The following is an 18,863-nucleotide window of genomic DNA, read 5'->3' as shown; positions in this document are numbered from 1 at the left end:
TTACAAGTAAAATTTTCTATTCACGTTTTGCACACAAAAAAAATTCCTACCATATTAAAAATGTAAGACTCTAATATATTTCATAATTATTAAATATATTTAACGCAAAAAATTCACAATATTCGCCTCTTGACTTGTGACCAATCTCTATAAGCTCTTAATTATTTCTGGAGAAAAAAATGACAATTTATTATACACTATATTTATGTATGTGTGTTAAATCTCGCATACTTTCGATTAATATTTTTTACGGATTTAAATGTTTGAATAAAAATAGATCCCACTTGAAGAATCCACTAATCGATTTCGCCGACGAACTCGTCAAAAACGTCTGAATAGACTCGCTAAAAAAAAACGAAAAGAAAAAAAAGGTGTATTGACGGGACGCAATTAAGGCAATAACAGAAGCCAAGAAGAAGCACCGGTTCCAATCCGCGATGAAAAGTTAAACAACGTCTTAGTCATTGTTCCATTACCTATTCCTTTTCCTTCCTTTTCTTTACAAGTTTTGCCACGTAACAGCTTCGCAAACGTTATTACGATCATGCATGCGTACATTACTATCATTCATGGCAGCACCAGGCTTCCCGGTGTGCCTCCTGTCATAAAGGTACGACTTCTTTTTCAAGCTCTAGAAACGCGTTTCATTTCAAAGCGAAATGCGAGCCGCGATGACTAAAGAGAAAATATAATAAACGACGAATCTAATGTAGGCATCTTAATCGCGCAAAATATAAAATGTACGGAGAGTGTTTCTGTACCCTAGAAATAGACACAAAGAGATTAAACTCCGAGATTTTTAATAGTTATAATTAAAAGAGAATTTCACGTTTCCCGCTGCGTATTTTAGTTCTTCTCTCGGCGTAATAAAATATCAAATTAATTCTAAAAGTGCGAGAAAGAAATTAGTTCTGTTTTACCAACTTTAAGTTAAGTTAAGTTCACTTTTTATTGAATATATACATAATTAAGTACGAATTAAAGTACGAATCTTTTGATACAGGCTTTCAATCTCATTTTTATTACTTCTGTATTATTCTTTCGTGTCATCGCTATTGGGAGCGCCATGTTTTGTGCACAAATAAACTGCAGAACTTTTATATTAAATAAGTATTGTTATGAACTGATACAATAGGCCGATAAAAAACTGTAATTTTTAAACTTTTATTTAGCTATTTACAGCGTTCTCCGTTCATTATTATCAGTATTTTAATTGTGGAGAAGGATTATTTTCTGCATAACCAATAAAAAGAAAAGCCCTTGAACCCAAAGTCCGTAAAACAGACATGGTCAGCATCCCCTTAATTATGAGATTTATCGTTGAAATATCCTGTCGAAGCTCTCTCGTGCAAAATCCTGCCATTTGAGACTGGAGCGCAGATAAACCCAGCGGATGATTAAATATTTTTGCAGAACACATTAGAGCTCCGCGACTCTCTCTCTCTCTCTCGAATCTGCGATAACTCGCGCTTCTTTCCAAAGTACCGCAAGGTCTTCCTGATTGTAGGCAGCGAGACAATGGACAGATATTATGCGAGAAGGAAGACGAGAGAAGGAGCATCTCGGGAAGTAAAGACCCGGTCCAACCGTTGCAGCCTCCGGCTGTCCATTAGATCGAACGTGTGCGATAGCTCGATTATACGATTGTTGCATTTCTCGCAACATTGCAAAAAATCCGCAGCATTCGCGCGGGGGTGGATGATCGTGCATATTGCAATCGATCCTCGCGATTCAGAGATATTGACGAGAGAACCGAGTACGAGATTCATTATAAAACGATGGAGAGGGCGAGATAACTATATGCATGATCCGCTGAAAATGTGTACAATATGGCTCAACCGAGAACTTGACATGAATAAGATTCTACGTGTCACGCGAAATGTACATAGAGACCCTTATTGTAACAATAGGCCTTCATTTTATCGAGAAAATCAGTGACAAATTTGAAAAAGCCAATCTCTCCTCTATTCAATCAAATATTTTATTTTACGTAAATAGTTGATAATCATTTTTTTTTTAATAATCAAAATAGAGGCTCTTTGAATTATACATCCATCGGAAATTTTCAATCGTTCAATTTTGTCGTCTGTTTTAATGCACCTGGTTGTTTGCCGCTTGGTACTCAAAGTGATCAACGCTCGGGAAGAAACTTTCTTCCCGCGCAATTACATATCAAATCGAAAGTGCGGAAACGTCGTCATTATTTCTCGACTAATTGTGAGACAGGTGGGAGAGGGATTGTTTAAAATTATAGATTTCTCGAACAAAGCGATTAAACAGCATCGATACACCTGATTCAGAGACTCGTCCCGGATAAAGTCTCAGCTGCTCGGCTGAAACGTGTATAATTCTCATTCAACACACATACATATGTCCCGTTTGCTTTCTTCGCGTGAGAAAATGATCGGCCTTGAACTCTTTCTCTCTCTCTCTCTCTCGCAACCTTGACGGCAGGTTCCATCGATCATCAGCACGCAGTGCGCAAGCCCCGACAAATTACTTAATTGATATCCAGCCGATTCGAGACGGTCAAGTCTCAGCTTTGCGGGCCCATTAAAGCGAATTTGCACGCTTCCCTTTCAACCCTCGGATCCGCGAATCATCCGTGACGGAAGAAAAACGAATCGGATAAAATACTCGGGGCAAAAAGGTCTGATAAAATTTCCGAGCCGAGGCGGGAGAAAATCAACCACGCAATCTCCTCCGAGAAATCTGTCATTAAAATTTTGATCCAGCGACGCGCGCTGGAACATACTATATATATGAGTCAGAGAGAGTGCTTTATAATTATGTTGTTATAATATATATATAGATTGAGTGTTGTGTGTAGATAATAGTAGTTTTCAAACCCGCACGGGTGCATGGAGTTTCAGTAATTCTGCTTTTGCGATTTTTTTCAGAGAACTACATCGCGAGTTGTTTATACCCTCGGCAACAACATTCTCGTTTGCAATATTTATTCTTGTCGCAGGTTCGCTTTCACTCTCGGTTTTGTTCTTCCGCGCCTCTTCACGGAGCTCGAACAAAAAATCCATCTCTCATCCAACGCGTTCACGTGTCGAGGGACATGAATCGTCAAGATGAATCGCTCGAACCGTGTAAATTTGCTTTTACGCGCCTTTCTATCACTTGCTTTTGTATCGCTGCTTCTCGACGCTCGATTAATTCCCTCTTTCTCTCTGTTTTATACGTGCATTTTTTTGTCTTCGTGTCAAAGTGTACTGCAATTTTCCGCAATCGGATTATCAGGCAAACCGGATAATTCAGCTTTCTTCGGTGATTTGCAATTTTAATTGTCATCACGCAAGATTGCGCCCTCACGCAAGAATGATTCATAGAGAGAACTATAGCGAGGTAATTCATTTTATTATTAATTTTAAAAACTTTTTCACGTATATTTCCAATCACGCGCATAATTTCCCATCGCGTTACGAAACATTATATTACATAATATTTTCTCTTTATTATAGCAATCTTATATAAGATGATTCACCTATACAAGTAAAGAATTTTCTTTTACAATTTACTATGAAAATCATGATAATTAGAAGGATTTTATAAGTTTCTCTGATTAATATTTATCTCAATAAAAATACATATTAATATGTATATACATAGTAAAATTAATCAAACATATTTTATATTGTTTTGTGCGGTAGATATTAATTTTTTATATTGTGATAAAAATATTAATCAGAGAAACTCTTAAAAAGTCTTCCAATATCATATCATTCAACGATTACTATGATTTTCAGGGTAAATTCTAAGAGAATATTCTCTCTGTGTATATTACAACTTGAAATTTAATTATCATGTCTAAAAGCTATGACAACTAATATTTTTCAGCTATATAGTTTAATATGGGGAATTCTATAGTTAAATATTAGCTATCATAATTAAATTTCATGTGCAATATATTGGGACAATTAAAAAATCTTTATAACTTATAAAAAAAACAATAATGGTATTCAGAGATAAAAAAATTTAACTTAGGAAAAAAGTTACTAAGTTTAAGATCAAAAATAATTAGTTAAAGTTAAAAATTAATACATTCAAAATTGACTAAGCTAAGTCAAAAGTTATTAAATTTTCAAGTTTTAACCAATGAACTAGTTCTTACCCAACCCTGCATTTTTGACACACACACACTTGATGCGAATTGAATTATCTGAATGAAATATATATTGAAGATAGAATCCGATCGGAGTAATTGCGATTTTTCTCTCGACAAGCAGAGACTACGTGGAACTCGAGAGGGTCGCGAATCTCAGTTATTTGTATTCATCCCTCGCAGGGATGAGGGTTTCATCCCACAGGTCGGGACATGCGCGCGCTCGTGACGCAGCCGCGGAGGCGAGATCAACGGCATCGCATGAGAGGCAAAGGGACACACGGCGCGACGGAGTCACGGGCGCGCGACACGTCTGGTGTAGACGTAATGCCACGCGTGTATCCGGGGAGCAGAATCTGACAGAATGCACGTGGCACGTGCGCCTGAGCTTCTCTCGCGCCATGCGCGATGCGCCGATGCACGGCTCCTCGTTGCACATTTGCATTTGCAGCTAGCGAGGACTCGAGACGGTCGGGTCACGTACAGGTAGAGAGAATTTTCTCTTAGCATTTACCCTCAAAATCGTCACAATCATGGGATATTAGAGTTTCTCTAATTTTAAATATTAATATCCATAATAAGATAGAAAATATGTTCGATTAACTTGATAGTAAAATTTATTAATAATATTGTTTATTGAGATAAATATATTAATTAGAAAAGAACTTATACAATTCTTCCAATATCATATTGTCCCATGATTACCATGATTTTTTTTAATAGGTTCCGGATAAGAGATTCCGTTGTTTTCGTATACTAATTCTCATGTTAATATTACGATATTAGACATTATATAAAACACAAAATAAAAAATAAAGAACAAAATTGAGTTTCGGAAAAATGAATAAATTTAAAGGATCTACTTGAAATAAAGTTACCGTAATCATGTCTCTACGTTGAGCTGCTGAAAGAGTCTGATAAAATGCAAGATAAATTATCAAATAAAATATGAAATAATAAAGAATAAAAAAATATAATTGGATGCGCCTGTCCTTGAATTTGTAAAATATATAAGCTTTCTTATCTCTCTGATGTATTTGATAATTTTCTCTATCTTTGTATTATAATACGTATACACAAGTGGTTCATCGATAAAGAAATATTGGTCCCTTGACCTAAATTTCGGATTCTATTGTATTTTCACAAACAAACGATAAAATACCTTATTTCTATTTTGTATAGAATTCGTACAAATAGAAGAATATTTTCAAACTTAAAAGACTTAAAAGACTTACATCAACATCGAATCATTTAATCTTTTCGATTAAATTGAATCTATTAATAAATTATCTAGATAAGTTATATTCTATGGCATTATGATTAATGACGATAGAAATATATAAATTCCCCTTTTATCAAAAGATAGAAATCTGAATGTGATTGGCGTAATATATAAGATAAAATCATATAGAAACTTTAATCTTCTTTTTATCACGTCTCTTATTAGCTTCTTTAAAGCAAAGAGAGAGAAAGGGAGAGAAACTTTTCATCTACTTGCAACATTTTATAAAATGAACTTTCGCAATGCCTTCTAAAATTGCATCTTACGATGCTAATTAACGACATCTCAATTCTCTGGGGATATCAAGTGTTGATTATACATATACATGAGAAATCCACCCGATCCTTTCATCCTCCGCGCGATGACGACAGCGTCGTGCACTTGTCGTTTTAGTTCTCTGCCATTTGAAATTCCAATGTAGACAGTCATCTCTTATACACGCCGTTCATATCTAATTTTATAGCTGCATTCGCGGAAAATGCAACATATATTGGACAAAGGGACAATCTGCGGGTGAAAGAACCGTTCGCCTCTCGCATACAATTGTTCATAGTTGCATAACTCTCGGATGTCTTTATTTGATTCTTATTGAACCTTTCTCCCTTCTAGAAAAGCCATATAACTGCGATATCAAGAGAAAACGAACGTTTCATCTCACTGCATATCTCGTTCCTTTTATCGGAAAAAACATTGAAATTTATTTGCTATTTAATATAAAATATTAAATATAAAAAAATAAATATATATATAATTTAATATAAAAAAAATAAAATATTTAATATAAATTAATATATTTAATATAAAAAGATAAAAATAAAAAAATTACAAGAATTAAAAGTATCCAGAGAATAAAAAATAAAAAACAAAAAACTGAATTATGCCCTTAAGGGGTTCATTCTCTGGATACTTTTCTCATTCTTGTAATTTTTTTATTTTTATCTTTTTATATTAAATATATTAATTTATATTAAATATTTTATTTTTTTTATATTAAATTATATATATATTTATTTTTTTACATTTAATATTTTATATTAAATAGCAAATAAATTCCAATGTTTTTTCAAAAAGAGAGCAAATGCTTAATTTTTTTACTGATTTCAAGGGGGACAAATGGCCTCCTGCGGACAGACAAAAAAAAACAAAAGTTATCGTTTTTGAGAAAACTTTCCTCCCGAGCGAGATTAATTAAATCGAGATAATCATCGCGTATCGCGGCCAATGGAAACAAACTTACTCTCGACACCGTCACCTGATTACGCTTCTAATTACGGAACGCAGCCTTGTGTTAATTAGCCGCAGGAATTTTTTTCGATTTTATCTGTTATCGAGGAGAAATCTCTAAATCGCCATTAATTAAGTCGAATTCGTTTTCATTAATCGAATTGAAATGAGCTCGACGGAGCTACCGAAAAAAAGTCTGCGAAATCTTTCGCGCACGATGATGATAATATATAAGCGTCTCTACTAATTCTCTATTAATTAAATCAAATTCGTTTTTATTAATCGATTTGCAGGATTGAGTAAGTTAATGATTTTTTTTTAACTAAATTAAGTTAAGTTAAAGGTTTTATGAACAGAAAATTAATTCAGTTAAAGTTAAGTTAAGATTAAATTAACTCAAGTTAAATCAAAAGTTGATTTTTAAAAATATTATTTATATTAAATTAAAATTTTATTTGTTGAGTCTTGTAAAACTTCTAATAACAAATAACAAAGAAATTTTGATTTTTATATAGAAATGTATTTTTTGGTAGTTACAATTGATGACAAATGAACATAAAAAAATAATAAAACAATAATGGTATTCAAAGATAAAAAAATTTATCTTTTTTTATCTCTGAAAATTTATCTTTTTTTATCTCTGATTTATTTTTTTGAAATTTATTTTTTTAAGAGCGTATGGTTCTTAGGCCTTTCTTATTTGTATTTAATATTAAAAAAATTTAACTTAGGAAAAAAGTTAATAAGTTTAAGATCAAAAATAACTAGTTGAGTAAAATTAATACATTTAAAATTAACCAAGCTAAGTTAATAGTTATTAACTTTTTAACTTTTTTTAACTTTGAACTAATTAACTAGTTATTACCCAACCCTGTCGAATTGAAATGAGTCCGAAAAAAAATCTGCGAAATCTTTCGTGCACGATGACAATAAAAATCGTCCCTACTAATTTTCTATTAATGAAATCAAATTCGTTTTCATTAATCGAACTGAAATGAGAGCTCGACGGAGCTTCCGAAAAAAAAATCTGCGAAATCTTTCGCGCATAATAATGACCGTCTCTACTAATCGCGAACAATTACGATCGTTCGCTTTCCGCGGGTTACTTTTCATTTCATTTCGCATAATTATCATTTATCATCTCGATCGGCCTCTCGGCGAGAAACGCGGAACGGGATCCTCGAAGAGATGCGTTTTGGCGCGACGCATAAATCGCCGCATAAATCTTGATAAGCGTAAAACGCGAGAAGTCTAACGGTATATATATGTGAGCACGAATGATTAGCACACTAACCAACATCGATGAGGCAAGACGGAGATTCTCCCGATTGCATTTATCGATCGTTATATGTACGGAGGCAAGCGCATTCTTGGAGAAAATTATCCACGTGCAAGTCGGTATGCAGATAGGATAATTATAAATTTCATAAAAGAGAGGAGCACTTTTACTCGTTCGGGATATTGAGTCACATCCGATATCTTTCTCAATCTCCTTGTAAAATTGAGATTAATATTGCAAGAAACGATAATTAATTAAATGTATACATATGTTTCTATTTAATTAGTAAAACTAAAAAAATTATTTAATTATTCGAATAAATATTTATTTCAATATTCTTTTACATATCATTTATTTGAAACTAATAATATTGATTTGCCATGAAAAAATAATGATTTGTTTCAAACAAATTTGTAAATGGAACTATTTAAATAAATATTTATTTGAATTCAATAATTTTTTTTCGAATATCTGAGCGACAGCATTCGATCATTGAAGCAACATTTGATTATTTTTCTCTTCTATAATTTACACATTAGAAAGATGTGTTTTGCATAAACGATATAAGTAAATCATATAATAATCGTTAATATTGTCAATGATAATTTTTTATTGAAGGGAAAACGTGAAAATCGGAACGCGTTTCCGCGGAAAATTTTGCGGTCCAGATACGCAACAGCATCCAGCATAAATCTTGTTCAGCCAGCTGCGAAATTGCAAGAGTCACTTGTATGTTTGCGATATAAATCACTCGATTTCTCTTTACGCCATTAGTTGTCACATGTTCTAGATCCTGTCCTTCAGCCATCAAAATAAAATCGACCGCGGAAAAGCGCCTATCTCTCGGAAATCTCGGTTGAAAATCTACATATGTATAAAAAATTGGTGAATCGTGAAAGAAAAAAAAATTATTGCTGCTTTTAAACTTATTAGACCGTAACTCTGCATCTAAAAATCCTTTACATATCTGCACATTTTTTTACATATTTGCCATAATTATACACATCATTACATTTATATCTACATTATCTCTTTCAATACATTTAATAAGGCAAATATATAATTTACTATTATTAGCAAAATCTCGTACATGTTTACATCTTTTAATATATGCACATCTTGATCATGGGCGTCCGCAGAATTTTTTTCCAGAGGGCATAATTACATTTTTTTTGTTCTTTAATTTTGTTAATTAATTTTTTATTTTTTTAAATTAAATATATAAATAAATTCTAGTATTTATTCAAAATAAAGAAGAGAAACAAAATGCTTAATTTTTTTTGCAGAAGCCCATGATTTTGATTAAAGTCGTGGATTAATCTTCTTTTGTACTCGCGCATTCTATACTTCTCGCAGTCTGATTTCCGAAAAATCCCGGTTCAAAGAGATGTAAAAAACACACAGAGAGAATTTTCTCTTAAAATTTACCCTGAAAATCATGGTAATCGAGGGACAATATGGTATTAGAAGAATTTTATAAGAGTTTCTCTGATTAATATTTACCACCATAAAAATATGAATATCTACCACAATAAGATATAAAATATACTCGATTAATTTTACTATGTACACATTAATATTTTTTATTGTGGTAAATATTTTAACCAAAATAAATATATCTAAATAAATAAATAAATAAAATTATATAGATTCATCTGGATAATATATTTTCTAGATAATCATTTTTATGACTGCTTCTATAAACATACACGGAGAGAATTTTCTCTTCGAATTTACCCTGAAAATCATAATAATCATGGACAATATGGTATTGGAAGAATTTGATAAGAATTGCTCTGATTAATATTTATCACAATAAAAAATATTAACATGTACATAGTAAATTTTACTATGTATATACAGTAAAATTCGAATATATTTTATATTTTATTGTGGTAAATGTTAACTATTTTTATTGTGGTAAATATTAATCAGAGAAACTCTTATAAAATTCTTCCAACACCATATACTATTATCCCACGATTAGCATGCTTTTCAGGGCAAATTAAGAGAAAATTCTCTCCGCGCAGATTCTTTGTTTCGCGCGCGGCGACTATATATATTACGGCTGCGCTCATTATCGTTATCAGGCTGCGCGAGAAGAAGGTGACACGAGGTAACGCGACGTCGCGTCGACCGCGTGCGTGGAGCGCGTATGCGCGTCCGCGTTACGCGATTTGCGCAAACGTCTTGATCGCGGTTCTATCAGGCGAGCATGGAAGCGGTGGAAGCAAAAGCGGCGAGACGCGATCTCGACACACACACACACACACACAATGCAGCATATACGTGTGTGTGTACGCGTGCATGGCCGACACGCGCGGGTGCGCGCACCGCGTATTCGCGTGTCGCCAAGGGCGACTTCTCGCACCGAGAGAGAGAGAATGCACCGCACTCTATATTGCAACGCGATGCAGTTTCCCCGCTCGTTGCACTCGTGATCGATACGAGGGGCCGTGACTTTCCTCGACCGAAAGCGCAGGTTTTTTTTTCATATCTCTGGTAATTATACGTTATTATGAGTTGGTTTTTCAAACGAGTTTCTCGTTTTTTGATATACGCGAGATAAGGATAGTAATGCACATAATAATTGTATAATATTTTGTATTATGTTGTTTCTTATATCATTCATTCCGTTTGTTGCGAAACGATGGGCTGATTGTAAGAGAAATTTAGTCGATCCAAATATTGGGGTGTATAAAATAAAATATATTACAAAAATCCTATATTCGGATATAGAATTTTTTAATACGTTGATTGTGTGCACGATATGCATAACTTTAAGCCACTTAAATTAATTAAATTCTAATATATGCATATATGTAATCTACAAAAAACATTTATTAGTTAATTGATAATTAATCTCTTAAAAATAATAAATATTAATTGTATAAATGACATGTGCAAAATAAAATATTTAAATAACAATACACGCGTTATACGAACCGAGAATATATTCGGATGCATTATACCTGAAAATCATGGTAATCATGAGACAATATGATTTTGACAATTGGAAAAATTTTACAAGAGCTTCGTTAATTAATATTTTTAGCACAATAAAAATATAAATCTGATTAATTTTACTATGTAATATAAATATTTTTTATTCCACTAACAATAAATATTAATCAGAGATAAAATCCTTCCAATGCATTGTCTCACAATTACCATAATTTTCAGAATAAATTCTAAAGGAAAATTCTCTCCATGTATATGTATATAATAAAATAATATAATTGTATAATTAAATTGCGGTAATTTTTTTTCCTAAATAACCTCAAGTCTAACGTCTCGAGATAAACACGAGACGAATCTCCTTTTTTTTTCGCGTCTCGTCTAAAATAAATGTTGCGCTTGCTCGCAAGACGAGTAAGCGTAACTAAAATCTCGCTTTTTGCGCGAGACTTTGTACGGCACAATGCGACTGTAAAACGCGCAACGGTAAAAGAATCTCCGAAACGGCCCTGAACTCGATACGCGAACGAACAATTTCGTTTTGTCATTATAAAGCCATTACCGGCGCGTTAAAGTTGTTGCGTTAAAGCGTTGCGCAAATAGCGCGCGCCGATAAATTAATGCCATCAGGAACGTAGGAATTTTCGAGCTTTCCCGCGTGTCGCGCATTTTGCAAAAAACCTGTTGCGCGCATGCTACCCTGTTACGCGTGTAACAATGTACCAACAATTGTAACTCCCCCACGGTCCGTCCTTCGTGCGTGTGCGTGCCAACCTGAAAATAGCGTTAAACAATCGCGCGAGATCGCGCATGTAACGTGGATGCAAAAAGGAGGGAGATCAAGCCTTTTTCCTGCCACGTTTCAAACCATTTTTATACTTGTTGTAAATATTGCGTTTGTTCATTTTGCCAGGGCGCTAGACGACTCACTTGCGATATTATTGCACGAATAAAATAATGTCAATAAATTTACAACATTGTGCACATATATGTATATAGAGTATATTGTAGTCTTGAAAGTAAACTGTGTAATCTCTCGGATGTGCTTTGTCATTAGAGGATTAAAATTAAATTGCATTAAATGACATTGCAAATCGAATCACTGCACTTATCTCGCATGTATCAATATACAAAGTATGTTGACTAACAGATAGACTTGAGCAATATCGGTTCACTGAGGCTTTGCGAAATGTACATGTCTTTTGTCGCAACTGACCGTCGATATAAGAAACAAACAAGTAAAAAGTAAGAGCGAAGAAAATGCTAAAAAATAAATTATGTAAGAATAATACATAAATTAATAAAATTTAAAATTTCATAAAATACAATGTAATAAAATATATATATATATGCATATAAAGCGGTAAATTGAAAGAATAAAATATGAAATAATGAGGAAAAAGGGATTTTCGAAGATTAATACACAGAGCGATGTGGGCATAAATAGAAATAAAAATTATAAATAAGAAAATTGAAATAAACTGCTAAAAAATAAATTATGTAAAAATAATATATAAATTAATAAAATTTAAAATTTCATAAAATACAATGTAATAAAAAAATATATATGCATATAAAGCGATAAATTGAAAGAATAAAATATGAAATAATGAGGAAAAAGGAATTTTCGAAGATTAATACACAGAGCGATGTGGGCATAAATAGAAATAAAAATTATAAATAAGAAAATTGAAATAAACTGCGGCGGATATCGGGAGCCCTATCTGTATCGTTCTTTCTTCAGCTACGTGCTTCCCTGATGATTCCTCTTCAGGGCTGATACCTACGCACGCCCACGCATCTCGAAACGAGGATACGCCGCGCCGGACAGGTAATTCCTCGCGGCTCCCTCGCTTGCTTTTCCACCCTCTTGCAACAACAAATCGCGTGCGCAGAGTCCTCGCCCACGCTTGCATGTTCGGTTATATACCTTGTTTATGAAAGCGAGGCATGCTCCTCGTTTTTCCTAACGCAACATGTGCACAAACGAGAGACACGGTCCTCGTGGAAAATAGAATTCTGATCGGAGTTCGCGCGGTATCCGATTTCTTTTATGTATAATTATTTTATCAAATTAATTTTTGAGTGTAGAAGGAAAAAAAGAGACGTTCCTGATATACGTCTATAGATATTCGCATCATACACAGAGAGAGAATTTTCTTTTATAATTTGATTGAAAATTATGGTAATCGTGGAACAATATGGTATATGAAAGAATTTGATAAGAGTTTCTCTGATTAATATTTATCACAATAAAAATATTAATATTGCGATTAATAGTTCGATTAATTTTACATATTAATATTTTCATCGTGGTAAATATTAATCAGAGAAACTCTTATAAAATTCTGTGCAGGAGTGCTAATCTATTGTGCAAGTAAACTTATTAAGGGGATGATAATTCGAATTTTCAATCGAATTTTGTAACTATTTTATTAAATTTATTTTTGCGCGTAGAAGGAAAAATGGAAAGATGCTACTGCATATCTTAAAAGTCTCAAAGAGATGTTCCTGAAATATCGTCTAGATATTCACATCATACACAGAGAGAGAGAGAGAATTTTCTTTTATAATTTAATTGAAAATTATGGCAATCGTAGGACAATATAGTATTGGAAGAATTTTATAAGAGTTTCTCTGATTAATATTTTTTGTTGTGGTAAATATATTAATCAGAGGAACTCTTATAAAATTCTGTATGAGAGAACTAATCTATTGCGCGAGCGAACTTATTAAGGGGATGAGAATTCGAACTTTCAATCAAATTTTATTGTGTAATTATTTAATTAAATTTATTTTTGCGCGTAAAAGAAAAAAATGAAATAATGCTGCTGATGTTAAAAGTCTTGAATGTTCCCTCGATATATCGCCTAGATATTAACGAGACGCGAAAGAAAATTGGAGCGATCGAAGAATCGCTCGAGGAGCCTCACACCATAAAACTGAAACTGAGATTGAGAATCGTGACTGGTTAATATGAGCTATCGCGATGTTCGGAAATTTTCAACGAGCTTTGTATCCGGTTTACGATGTATTTAGCGGCCATCGATGGCGACGGAATTTTTTCAAGTGTTTTATCAAATTAATTTTAATTTTCACAAAAATTCCTTCTTATTGTATTAAAAATGCGCTCATTATTTACATATATAAAAGCATTTGTAAAAATTAATTTCAATTTTAAAATCAATTTTATAAAACATATAAAAAAAATATTATACACATATATAAAATTCATGAATTTTCACAAATTCCTCCTTATTACATAACGTGCGAATTATGATGTCTTTATAAGATGTGTAATAACGATGAGGATTTATATTATTTCCGCGGAGGACTCTTGAATTTACTCGAAGGAATATACATATCCAGGAATTACGCGGGCAGAGTATTGTGAGGGAGAAATAAGTTATTCTCGCGCGCGATACAGAGCAGCGAAGTCCTGATTTATCGGGAGTTCTCTTCTCCTTCTGGGAAGAAGATGAGGGCATGTTCTGGTACCCGGGAACTCGTGACTCGTTAATCGGTACCATCGGCTATTTTATCCGGTTATTAACCGGCCGGTGAAATGAACGCGGGAATACTATAAATACTTGGGGGATTATCCGCGGAAGAGAGAAGAGTCGTACACTCGGTGGAGCCGAGAATGAAGATTAAAGTCGCGCTCCCAATCTCGAGATAAGATAGGACTTGGCAATTTAGTTGCTGCTTTATCATCCCAATAGGTGTTGCGAATTTTTCTCAGAAAAAGAGAGAGAAAGAGATGATTAGTTCTAGACGAGAATATATATATATATTCGCGCTCGACACAAATAACGGGGAAGATAATAAACAGCGTTGTGCGCTTAGCTTTTAAAATTAGCTGGGTAAAGATGAGATACAAATATGTAAATTCATGTTAGATCAGATGAAGATAAAATTATATGGATTCATCTAGATCATTTTCTAGATCATTTTTAAGACTGCTTCTATAAACATACACGGAGAGAATTTTCTCTTCGAATTTACCTTGAAAATCATAATCATGGACAAAATGATATTGGAAGAATTTTATAAGAGTTTCTCCGGTTAAACTATTTATCACAATAAAAAATATTAATATGTACATAATAAAATTAATCGCGTATATTTTATATCTTATTATGGTAGATGTTACTATTTTTATTGTGGTAAATATTAATCAGAAAAACTCTTGAAAAATTCTTCCAATACCATATTATCCATGATTACCATGATTTTCAGGGTAAATTCTGAGAGAAAATTCTCTCTGTGTAGTTATAAAAAAAATGTAAATTATAAAAAAGATATAAAAATATATGCATTCATATTTCTATTGCTTAAGTTCTACTATTTAAGTATTTTTATGTGCTATCTAAACCAAAATTATCTGAAAATTAGATAATTGAATAAAGATAGTATTTTTTTTCACATCTAAAATGCAGATATAGATGATACCTACATATTTTCATTATCTATATAAAGATAAGATGACGCCAAAGTTTCATCTATATAATTTTCTTTAGATAACAGCAAACACTGTTAATCAAGTAGTTTAAAGCTCTAGTAACGTATTCCGCGAGCTACAAAGGAAATGGCAAATTAACGAAGAAATTATATGACGACCAACACGCGATAGAACTCGTTTTCTCGCCAACTTGAGCCCCACGGAAGTGAAAGACGACGCATATGTTTGCGCATATGTCTGGTAGTTACAATATCTCGATATTTGCATAACACGTCCTCATTACCGAAAAAGCCCTGTAAGTGGAAGGACTTAATGCTCGGACGTGGGATATACGTGTCGTGGGATATTTCTTCGAAAAACGCGAAGAACGACGGAAACGCGACATCATCATTATCCTGTTCTCCGCGAGCTTAAGGGCTCCCATTATGAGAAGCTACGTGAAAGGGTACAAACAGGCGGCCCTGTCGCCTGTCAGAATACCGTCTAGCGTTATAGTGAAAAAGAAGAAGAAGAAGAAGAAGAAGAGGAAGACAAGGTCGTTATTCTTCGAGAAAAGTATGCGCGATAAATGAAGGGTTCGAGGCACGAGTAAGGCGAGTCCATAATTTATAAGCTTCGCTTTGAATACCAAGTCGTATTCAAGTTAAACCCTGTCGACTTGTTACTCGCTTGCACTCTGAACTCTTTAAATAGAGTGTAGCTTTTGTCAAATATAATCACTTTTTTTTTGTCTCTCTCGAGAAAAACGCCTCATCTCCTCTCGTTGTATGTATAATTTCATCTCGCGGTGTTGTACAAATCTGCACAGAGAGAATTTTCTCTTCGAATTTACCCTGAAAATCATGGTAATCGTGGGACAATATGATATTGGAAGAATTTTATACCACAATAAAAATATTACTATGCACATAGTAAAATTAATCGAACATATTCTATATCTTATGGTAGATATGAATTTTTTTATTGTGATAAGTATTAATCTCTTACAATAGAAAATTCTTCCAATATGACTCCATGATTTTCCGGGTAAATTCTAAGAGAAAATTCTTTCTGTGTGTGTGCAAATACTTGTATAATAATTAAATATTAAATATTTAAGAGTCTTCTTTCGAGATATTCGCCCTCTGCGAATATATATGACTCAGGCTTTTTTTTATTATTTGCCCCTCAATTTGATCCGTTCTATTCATTTTCACGGTACGTCTCCCACGAGAATGAAACGCTCGCTCTTTGCGCACGCGCGAGCATTTCTTTAATAAAGTGGATTAAACGAATGCGCCTTTTAGCGGTCGCGCCAATTAAGCTTCGAGCCGCTTTTAATTGTTCCTAACGAGGCTAAACGCGTACGTATATCTACTACATGCCTGCGCTTCACGTCACATCGCATAACAATGACTAACGGGTTGCCGCGAGCGTGTCTCCCTATTCCATTTCCTATCGGGTGACCAAGTCGATGACACGATAGTCGATCCAGTTCATTCATACAGAGAAAGAATTTTCTCTTCAAACTTTCTCTTAGAATTTACTCTCAAAATCATGGTAATCGTGGGACAATATTGGAAGAATTTTTTCGATTAATATTTAGCACGATAAAAATATTAATATCTAATAAAATATATGTTCGATTAATTTTACTATGTACATATTAATATTTTTGAGTGTGGTAAACGAACGGAAAGTACATCAAAGGGCTAATTTATATATAGAAAATTATATTCAAATTATATGACACATATACGCAGAGAGAATTTTCTCTTAGAATTTACCCTCAAAATCGTGGTAATTGTGGGACAATATTGGAAGAATTTTATGAGTTTTTTCGATTAATATTTAGCACGATAAAAATATTAATATCTAATAAAATATATGTTCGATTAATTTTACTATTTACATATTAATATTTTTGAGTGTGGTAAACGAACGGAAAGTACATCAAAGGGCTAATTTATATATAGAAAATTATATTCAAATTATATGACACATATACGCAGAGAGAATTTTCTCTTAGAATTTACCCTCAAAATCATGGTAATTGTGGAACAATATTGGGAGAATTTTATATGAATCCCAATAAGATATAAAATATGTTCGATTAATTTTACTATGTGCGTAATATTTTTTATTGTGATAAATATTTGAATTACAGAAACTTATAAAATTCTTCCAATACCATATTGTCCCACAATTAGCATGATTTTCAGGGTAAAATTTAAGAGAAAAAAGTGCAATGTAACGCATTTACGGAGAGATATTTCATACGATTAAACAAAATTTGAACATTTACAAAATTATATACTTATATCTTTAATTGTATGTACGTCGTTCTTTCGGTAATTTCAGAAATATCCACCTGCGCTCGAATAAATGTTCTTTAAATAAATATGTATATTGCGTTACACTTAAATGCGTTCCGATTGATCCTTCGATAACCTTTGTAAATGGATGCCCTTGGCGCATCTGGATGAGCAAATTGGCCGGATGAAAATTGCAATGATCATCGAATCGTATGTATATATATAGAGAGAGAGAGAAACGTAAACGGAATTGCGTAACGAATCGTGCAATTGCAGCGCGAATAAATGTCGGGGAATCAATTAGAAATGAGCACGACAAAAGAGAAAGAGATATAAAGAGATAAAGAGAGATGCGATCGACTTAACACGGTTCCATTAGTTACGCGACAGCAATTACAGGCTCGTTATATCGCGATAGCGCGGTTATCGACCCGTGATAGTTATTCCGTGGGTTTTAAATACCGCGCGACCTTATTTAATCGCCTTTACATCGGCGCCTCTTAATCCGCTGCTATTTTTAATTAAATGTTAAAGTCGCCCTTGGCGCACGGTTGAAAGACGCGCGTCTTGAAACGCGGCCGCTGTCGTGGAGATCGCTTTATATACATAAATATAATATTTATCGAAGGAAGAATAAACAACCGATCACTTGTTTATGACGTCAGTAAAGTTATTTATGAGTGCAATTGACATAATTAAGCTATTTTTTTATTGAAACAAGAACGGAGCATCCCGGACAGATGTTTCGACGATTGGAATTAATCGTCGAGCATTAACCATTAATCATTGGCTATTCGTATTCGTTCGACACGATTTTATCGATCCTGGAAAAAACGACGAGTTAAATTAAAGAGCTCTCAGAAGCGTCTCGTGCACGTCTCGACTACCTGTCGTCGACCGGTTCCGATCGCAATTGACTCCTTGAACTTCGAGATTAGTCATGCTCCTGCCAGGAAATCGAGAAAAAAGAAGAACCTGCTTTTCTCACGAGAAGACAACGTTTTCACGTCCTTAAACATTTTTCTCGACAAAAAATTCAACTGTCGCATTTCAAAACTTGAATAATTTTTTTACACTATATCGCGTATAAATAATCAATTTTCAAAAAAAAAAAATAAATAAAATACGATTGATATATAATGTTACACCTTTATCCTAATATTGTATTTTTAATTACAAGAATTTTTATTATTATATATATTACACGGAGAGAATTTTCTCTTACAATTTATCTTGAAAATTATGGTAATCGT

At 33.3% G+C, this 18,863-nt stretch overlaps 1 protein-coding gene across 4 annotated transcripts in view; it reads right to left on the bottom strand.

The window, feature by feature from the left end:
• LOC114935367 (uncharacterized) overlaps positions 1-18,863 on the bottom strand; it is a 41,934-nt gene that overhangs the window by 16,199 nt on the left and 6,872 nt on the right. The window lies entirely within an intron of this gene.

Source organism: Nylanderia fulva, unplaced genomic scaffold (assembly GCF_048542155.1).
Source record: "Nylanderia fulva isolate GAGA-0341 unplaced genomic scaffold, ASM4854215v1 Scaffold21, whole genome shotgun sequence".
In the NCBI taxonomy this organism is placed as follows: Eukaryota; Metazoa; Arthropoda; class Insecta; order Hymenoptera; family Formicidae; genus Nylanderia; species Nylanderia fulva.
This window is presented reverse-complemented; position numbering and strand designations above follow the sequence as displayed.